General features: G+C 32.2%; 2 long non-coding RNA genes across 2 annotated transcripts; both read right to left on the bottom strand.

Moving 5' to 3' along the window:
* Positions 1-293: 293 nt before the first annotated feature.
* Positions 294-1,196, bottom strand: LOC108469430 (uncharacterized). Its single transcript, XR_001869092.2, has 2 exons — positions 1,084-1,196; positions 294-946 (listed from the first exon to the last, which is right to left on the bottom strand). It is a non-coding gene; the product is annotated as an uncharacterized LOC108469430 (long non-coding RNA).
* A 4,360-nt stretch (positions 1,197-5,556) lies between these two features.
* Positions 5,557-7,911, bottom strand: LOC128279410 (uncharacterized). The gene is made up of 2 exons (XR_008269528.1): positions 7,660-7,911; positions 5,557-6,029 (listed from the first exon to the last, which is right to left on the bottom strand). It is a non-coding gene; the product is annotated as an uncharacterized LOC128279410 (long non-coding RNA).
* Positions 7,912-8,185: the final 274 nt, after the last annotated feature.

The raw sequence follows: 8,185 nt of genomic DNA, 5'->3' as shown, positions 1-8,185 counted from the left end.
TAAAAAAAGAATATTGGCTTGATTGGCATGAATATTGTTGTCAATATAAGAAGACGTAGGTTCGAATACATTGAAACGCATTATATTCCTATTTTTGTATTGAAAAAATACAGAGACTACGAGTTAACAATAAATTAATTTCAATTAGAAGGAATATTTACGTGCCATCTTTTCTAATCTGGGCATTGGGAGTAATTGGTGGTTTGGATGATTGAATATATAGTACAGATTTCAATTAAAATGTCCTTCCACCAAATAATAAATGTATAAATCTTCAAGGTGAGCCATAAAACTTATCAAAGCCTAATTTTCACACTTGTAAAAATGACATTACAATTATTTTGTGCTCATTTTCTTTCTGGTTCCTAAGCTTCTCCCTCTCTAAATTAATCCGGATAAAAAAAAAAAAAAAACCCCCTTATTTTAGCCCGTTCTGTAAAGATGACATATAGAATTATTTTGTGCTCATTCCAAGGCCTTTCTTCTCATATTATATATACTAGACTGTTGGCCCCTGCGAGCCAATGGATTCTTTTGGTAAATAAAAGGCTCAGACCACATCCTTATTCTACAACGATAAAACAGTGGGTAGTGAAAAATATAGAATTTCAGCTTCTCTGCAGTTTGCATCTTGGCCATGTGACTCTCTGCAAATCTGCGCCAAGACAATCTCTTAAGTGTTCTTCAATAATTTGAAGATGGTACGAATCAGTGCTGAGCCACTTTCATTAGCATTAACACCATTAAGGATGTTAACAACTTCCTCATTATCACATTCCTATACCCCAGGTTCCAAGCAAGCTGTTGGCCATCCCCATAGCTCCGGGGGTCTTACCCACCAGACCCCAAGTTCCTCTTGTAATCCATTATCCGATTCCCATAGTGGTCTCATATGACACGGCACCAGCAATGGATCATTTATTGATGAAAATGAAGTAACGCACACCTAAAAATAGGAAACACGGCATTTAAAACAAAAAACATAGAAGCAACACAACAACAATAGCATCAAACAAAGCATGTAAACAGACAGCTCCTCTCAACATTAAGCAAGATTTCCTGTCGGAGATGTACTAATCTCACCTCCTTATTTGATCCAATCAATTTATCAATGTCACTGAAGGTTTTCCAAAACTAGAACTTCAACACCATTCTTCATCACTTGCACTAAAAAACATGTCAAAATCTTATTTAGTTTCTTACTAAGATAATAAGAGATAGAGATCTAGCAAAACAACAGGGTAGGAATGATAAGAATTATATATATTTAAGAAACACATAGTGAGACTGTGAATGAATAGTTCTTGGCATAATGCTAAGCTTATAAGTTCTGTAAACATGCATATAAAAGTTACTTGTGATCATATGTAAAAAAAATATGATATTAGTTTAGCATTATACCAGGAACCAATACCAATGAAATCATGAATTGGAATTAATTATCAAAAAAAGTAGTAAGCAGTTGCGGAGAAGGATACTTGGATCAGTGTTATTTACATCTCTTTGCACTTCAAAAGTTCTTCAATAGTTCCCTTAATGACTATAATTATTTTTACCCTTTATTTGTATTGGAACTACTGTGCTTGAAGTTTTAGTCTGCAACAAAAGTAAATAATTAGTTTGTAATTAAAAGATCCAACAAAAAAAGCATAAAGACAGGGTCATCACATGTTAATTATCCAAATTAAGGAAAGAAGAAAAAAGAATCAATCATGCAAATACATGGAAAAAATCAGCCTTTCACTTCCTAATTCTGTAATCAATGGAAGTTCAATGAAGCAATCAAGCTAGGAGCAAAATGTAAATTTATTTTGGCAATGACAGAAGCCCAGGCAATAGAACAATTTTCAGAGCAAAATATTTTAGGTATATATATATATATGTGATAAAGAACACAGGTGAAAATAGTAATACCTCTGTTCATGGTAGCTTTTTGCCTGGGTTTAGATGGAAGCCCTTAAATGTGATGTTAGTAACCTGAATAATGGATAAAATTTTGGTTTAATCTTTCGGCACTGAGAAATAAATGGATTTTGGTTGGATGCATACAAATTGGAGTTGAACCAAAAGGAAAAAATAACTTGTGCCAAGCATCCCAAATCAGTACAAGTTCCAGTTAAAAATCATTGACTTTAGCAGAGAGCAAGAAGAAAGCAAATAAAGTAGTGTTGTACCGGTTTTTTTACCCAACTAACCCAATATATATATATATATATATATATATATTTACGAAAATGACCTAACTTGAAAAATTATGACGTAAATTACCTAAAATCTACCGTGTCGGGCGGTGCCGGCACCCAAGTCAATCACGGTGTAATGTTTACCTGCTAATTGGGTCAAGGTTTTAAAAAAAAAAAATTAGTCTCGGCAATGCAACGGTCGACACTCATATGTATTTTTTGTATACTTTTTTTTTGAAAAATATGAGTATTTCTAGGTTCAAAAAAATATTTTTTTATTAGGTGATGGCGTCTAGGTGACCGGCATCGGAAAAAAATTTAATTAATTTTTGGTGCCAGCATTGTGGTGGTCGGCACCCGGGTAGAAGAGAAAGAAATACTAATCCACCTAGGGATAATAATAGAGTGGGATGGGATGAATATTGCTAAATTCATCACCACTCCACAGTTGGTATGCTCTACTTCACCACCCACCCCGTTCCATTATGTATATATAAATTTGAAAAGCACTACTAAATTCATGGATGTTTGATACATACATCCTTGCCCCACCTCGCTTTGCTTCAATTAAATTTTTGCTACTTATCTTTAATATTATTAATTTTTAAAAGTCAAGTAAATATTCAAAAATAATTCTTCAAAAAAATATTTAAATATAAATTATATGATTTTTTTTCTATATTATGTTATTGTATTTTACCCTTCTAATAGTTTATAATACAATATGATAAATTGGTAATTTCATATAGTGGAGTGAGTCGGGGTGGGGCAAGCAATTACCATAATCACTCCATACTCATTATCCAAAAGAAAAAAAAATCCACCCCATACCACTTTGCATCCACTTTCCAAAAGAAAAAATGTGCTCAATTCAAAGCCGATCGATTCGAAATCCATTGGGTGGTTCGGTTTTTCCATCCCAAAATCCACCAATGATCATGCCATGTAAAATTTTATAAAGAAATGTGAATTTATCTTTTCACCAATTCAACCGGTTCCAACACTAGTGAAAGATAAAAATTGATTTGGTGAGAGAACTAAAGGAACTTTTCAATAAAAGTTAAAGCTAAAAGAAATAATGCTCTCTTTTGAAAATTTTGAGCTAATGCTAAACACATATAAGCCATAAATGAACTTTCTCTATTTTCAAGGAAGAAAAGTATCATCTTCAATGGTGGCCATTTTCAAATTCTTATGATTGATAACTGAGGTTAAGTGAGATTTTAGGGCAATGTATTAGGGAAATTTTTGAAATTGTTTGTCAAGCATCTTCATCAATAAGTACGGTGATTTCTGTGGTTTTGCATAAATATATGTGAAAAAATTGAAGTTCACTCCGAAATTCTAATCTTTTTGTTATTGCAATTTGTGGATTTGGTATTTAGGGATTGAACATAGTGTTTAGTGGTTAGTTCATAACTGCATTTAGGAATGCTGATGGTTTTGGATAAAATTGAGAAAATAGGAACTTAAATGATGAGTCAGAGCAAGGAAAATACTTCCAAGAAGAGTCGAGTTCATGAATTTTTTGATGTTAACAACGTAACTGAATTAATAGCAAAGGAAGTTAAAATGGAATGGAATTTTGTAGCTAAAAGGATGATCAATCATATTATCTAACCTATGGTTATATTCTTGGATTCAGTGTTAGGCTTGGAAGAACAAAGACAAACCCTAAAACTGGAGATGTTATTGTTAAGTATTTATACTGTAACAAGGAAGGGGAGCATTTAAAGAAATGATTAAATAATAAGAAAATGAGTCAAAAGCCTAAAATATAACTAAAACTGGATGTGATGTGAAGATGTGTGTGGCTCTAAAAAAAGTGTAAACAAAAATGGGTTGTTACTAACTTCACCTAAAGAGTACCATCATGAATTGGTTGTACATCATGCACAAAAGAATTGATAAAGTTGTTTCGTGAAGTTCCAGCCAGTGCAAAGGTTGAAGCATTGGCAATGAGATGAGCTAGAATCCAACCTTCCAAATAATATCGTTCTTCGCTGAGCAAGTTGGGGGATATGAGAAGATGAGCTTCAGGAAAAAAAGATCTTATTAACTTGTTGCAAACAAATTCTATGAATGTAATAGAATGTAGGGATACAAATGTTGCTTTAGAATATTTTGAGTCGAGACGAACGACTAATCTTGGTTTGTACATGATGTATACCAAAGATAGATTACTAATGTCATTGCATACTTCAAAATTTTTTTTTTGGTATACTCATGCAGCAGGACAAATTACACATACTTTTGAAGATGTCGTTTCATTCGATATAACATACAAGAAATAATAACTATAATCTCCCGATTTTGGTATTTGTTGGAGTGAACAATCATCACCAAACAATTACATTTACATTTGCAAGTTTGTTTAAGAAACATGATAGTTTTGTTTGGGTGTTGAATGAGTTTCTATGTTACATGAGAACGAAGAAGCCAGTCTCGGTAGTTACAGATGGGGTTCAGGCAATGCATTCGACCTTGAAAACAGTAATGCCAAAAGTTAACTATAGGCTTTGCATCTGGAACATACAAATGAATGTTGTCTCTCAAATCTACAAAGTTAAAGTTCTAAAGAAATTTAAAATATGCAAGAATTCATGGTGGGTCAAAGAAAAATTTGATCGAGAGTAGAAATTTTGATTCATAATGGGTCAAAAATTTGCTTACATCCATTGTATTATTTTTTTTGTAGATCGTCAAAAGTTATGTCGGTTAGAAGTTCAAGTGGGAGCTCACACTATCTGTTTATCAGCTTGGTATAAATTGTGATTGCTTTGATTTAGGTTATAAGTGGCATGTACTAGGAGTTCAAATTCACTTGTTATTAGACACATTGTTCCATGCTTTGTTATGTGATGTTGTGGTTGTGTTTATTTGGCTCTTTTGGTATGTTTTAACCATATGTATATAAGTGGTAAGATTCATACATTTCCAAGTTTGGTTATGATTGTGGTTTAAGGTTTTGAAATGCTTGATAGATACATGTTTTGTGTTTTGGGAAATGATGTATGTGATTTGGATTCTAAATGTTTGAATTGTGGTACCAATGAGGGTACATTGATTAGACTCTTAGGATAAAATTTTTTCGTATGTTTTTTGTAACACCCCCACACTCGGCTTGGTCTCCGAACCCAAGTATCAAGATGCCACATTCACCACCGTAACTTACACATACATAAATAACATTCAAACAATGTCAACTTTTATTAATTTAATCAATTACAGAGGTGTTCACTACTTTACAATCATTAATCGACATTAGAAACAATACAAAAACATGCTTAAGGACCATTTAATAAAATTCCAAAGAAAACCACATAGGTATCGAAACACAACAATAGATATCGATATTTTAGTATGTCAGATATTAATACTAATAAGAAAATTGATACCATTATAACATTTTGTTTTTCCAACTCATTTTGGAACCAAAAACATTTGATTGATACATAATCATAGGTATCGATATTTTTACCTCATGTATAGATACCAAATTAAGCTACTATTTTCTTGCATGTACATTTTAACATCAAGGTATCCATATTTAAGCCCCGAGTATCGGTACCTCTATACAAATCAATAATAATATAGCAAAACAGGGGACACACTCATGCTCAACAATTATTCCTTTCAACATGCATCATTAGACACATTACCAATCATCAAACATTCATAAATATAGTTCCAAACCATACCAAAACTCCAAAGTCCAAAATCATAATAAACAAATAATAATCAAACATAATTCTAAAATAATTATAAAACCACCTACTCAAAACTTTATTGCCTTTCTAGGATCACTTCCTTGGCTGCACCGCTCACATTGAAAACACTACTTATCTGCAAGATTAAGTGAGTAGTGTGTGAGCTTAAACAAGTTCAGTGAATGTCGGAATAACCACAAAGCACACACAACATCAAAGGTTAAGCAAGAGCATACTACAATACATTCACAACCATATTCTAATTAAGTCAAAATAACATATTCACACTTCATTAAATCATAAAACTAGCATATACTCTCACATGCAATTACACTCAACTCATATATAAACAATTCATTTTACGATAATTCTTCAAGACAAAACAATATATTCATGCTTTACTAACTCACAAGTCTAGCTTATATATTCACATGCATTTGCGCACAACACTTTCATATATTAATCAATTAATGATAATTTGGCAACTTGGAAACATGAAATATAAAAGTGAGCTCTATCACCACACATTGGATACACATATTTCCATCAGACCAATGACTCAAAAAGTCTAACATATCCTATAAGTGTAGTATAAAGCTAAACACTTTCCAACACACCAACATATCCCAGTGAATGGAGCTTAGCTCGATATTCCATTATCTCTTCGATTTGTCCTAGGGCCTCATTGCCCAAAACACAAGGGTGAGTACTCACAAAATCCTATGGCATGCCAACTATAACTAACGATTTCAAGAGATCACAAGGCCAAAGTATCCACAAATACACACATTTAATTATTGTTCTTATGCACTTAATCTTTGTTCATAAACCTCAATTCACATCACAATTTGTACACACAGCACACTTATCGGATTCACATTTAATTACACTTTAAGTGTCACAACTATGCTCATTGAGCCATCACATCTCCATTCACATATGAATGAATTAAAATCAAATTATCACATATCACATACCAATATTCACTTACATTACTTGTCACATCAACACTACATTCCACAATTCGACAAATATTGTGCATATTTTCATAACAAGACAAAAAGTATAAGAAAGGCTTACACTTAGAACTTAGGATAAGGGTTTAGACTATTCCTAAGCTCCCGATTAACACTATGAGTCGTGTCTACAAGCAGTAATTCCAAAAAACTCACCGTTCACGCTTTCACCTATTTTCCAAAAGTTTAAACTAATTTTTCCTTGTCTTTCGCCTTACACAAAGAAGGTCCCAACGATTTTAAAGCTCCACACATAACAATCACACAATATACATAATTAATTTTATAGCTATAAACACATCTCAACAAGCAAAAATGTTGGTCTAAGGTTAGTTCCTATTGGAATTGAACTTTCAACTAGCAAACTCGAAACTCATATATCTTAATCCTTATTCATTCTCATTGCTTAAAATCGATTCTAAATGTCTAATTACTCATCTAAGAATAGTTCTCACCCTTCAAACCACCCTAAATGGCTCAGATTCATGGCTTCGAAAATTTGACATACATGGTCTTTTTTAACGAATACTCAACAAAATGTTCGAATTCTTTAACAGAACTTAAAAACCTTCTAATCACATTAAAAAAAGTTAAAAATTACGTAGAAACAGTAGTTTTGTTTATAAATATAAAATCTGCCATTAACAATCCCAATTTTAGCTAACATAAAAAATCTTTGATTTAATTGATTGAAACTTAGATTTAAATGGCTAGACTACATTAAAAACTATTAAAAATACAAAATCTTACTCCGATTGAAGAAAACGTCAAATGATTGATTGAAATTCGAGAAAACCCACTTGGAGAATATCAATACAATTGATGGTATTTTTGGTGTTTTTCTTTTATTTAAAAGAGGTATGATGTTTGTAAGATGATAGAAAATAAGTTTTGGAGTGGTGAAGACCAAAGATTGAAGAATGATGTTTAGGGATTTTTCTCTGTAATGGACGGCACAAAGAAAAAGGTGAAGAGGTGTTTCTCTTTTTTTTTTTTTCTTTCACGTCAAAAATAGGCTGAAATGGGGAAAATATGGGCTGATTTTAAAACTTGGTATAATTGCTTTAAAGCTACTCCTAAATTAAACCATTTTACAAAGCAGTCCTCTTTTTTAAAATTTAAAGTCTATTTCACACTATTTTCATAAATTAGTTTAAATTTTCTAAAGCCATGGACGAAGATATTTTCGGGTTACCACATTCTGAATTTTCGAACTCATTTTGTGCCACAATTCCAGAAATACCCTCAAAACTTCTAGACTCAATTTCGGGATGTG

This window comes from Gossypium arboreum, chromosome 8, assembly GCF_025698485.1.
Source record: "Gossypium arboreum isolate Shixiya-1 chromosome 8, ASM2569848v2, whole genome shotgun sequence".
NCBI classification, from domain to species: Eukaryota; Viridiplantae; Streptophyta; class Magnoliopsida; order Malvales; family Malvaceae; genus Gossypium; species Gossypium arboreum.
Note: the sequence above shows the minus strand (reverse complement) of the source record. Positions and strands in the feature narration are given on the sequence as shown.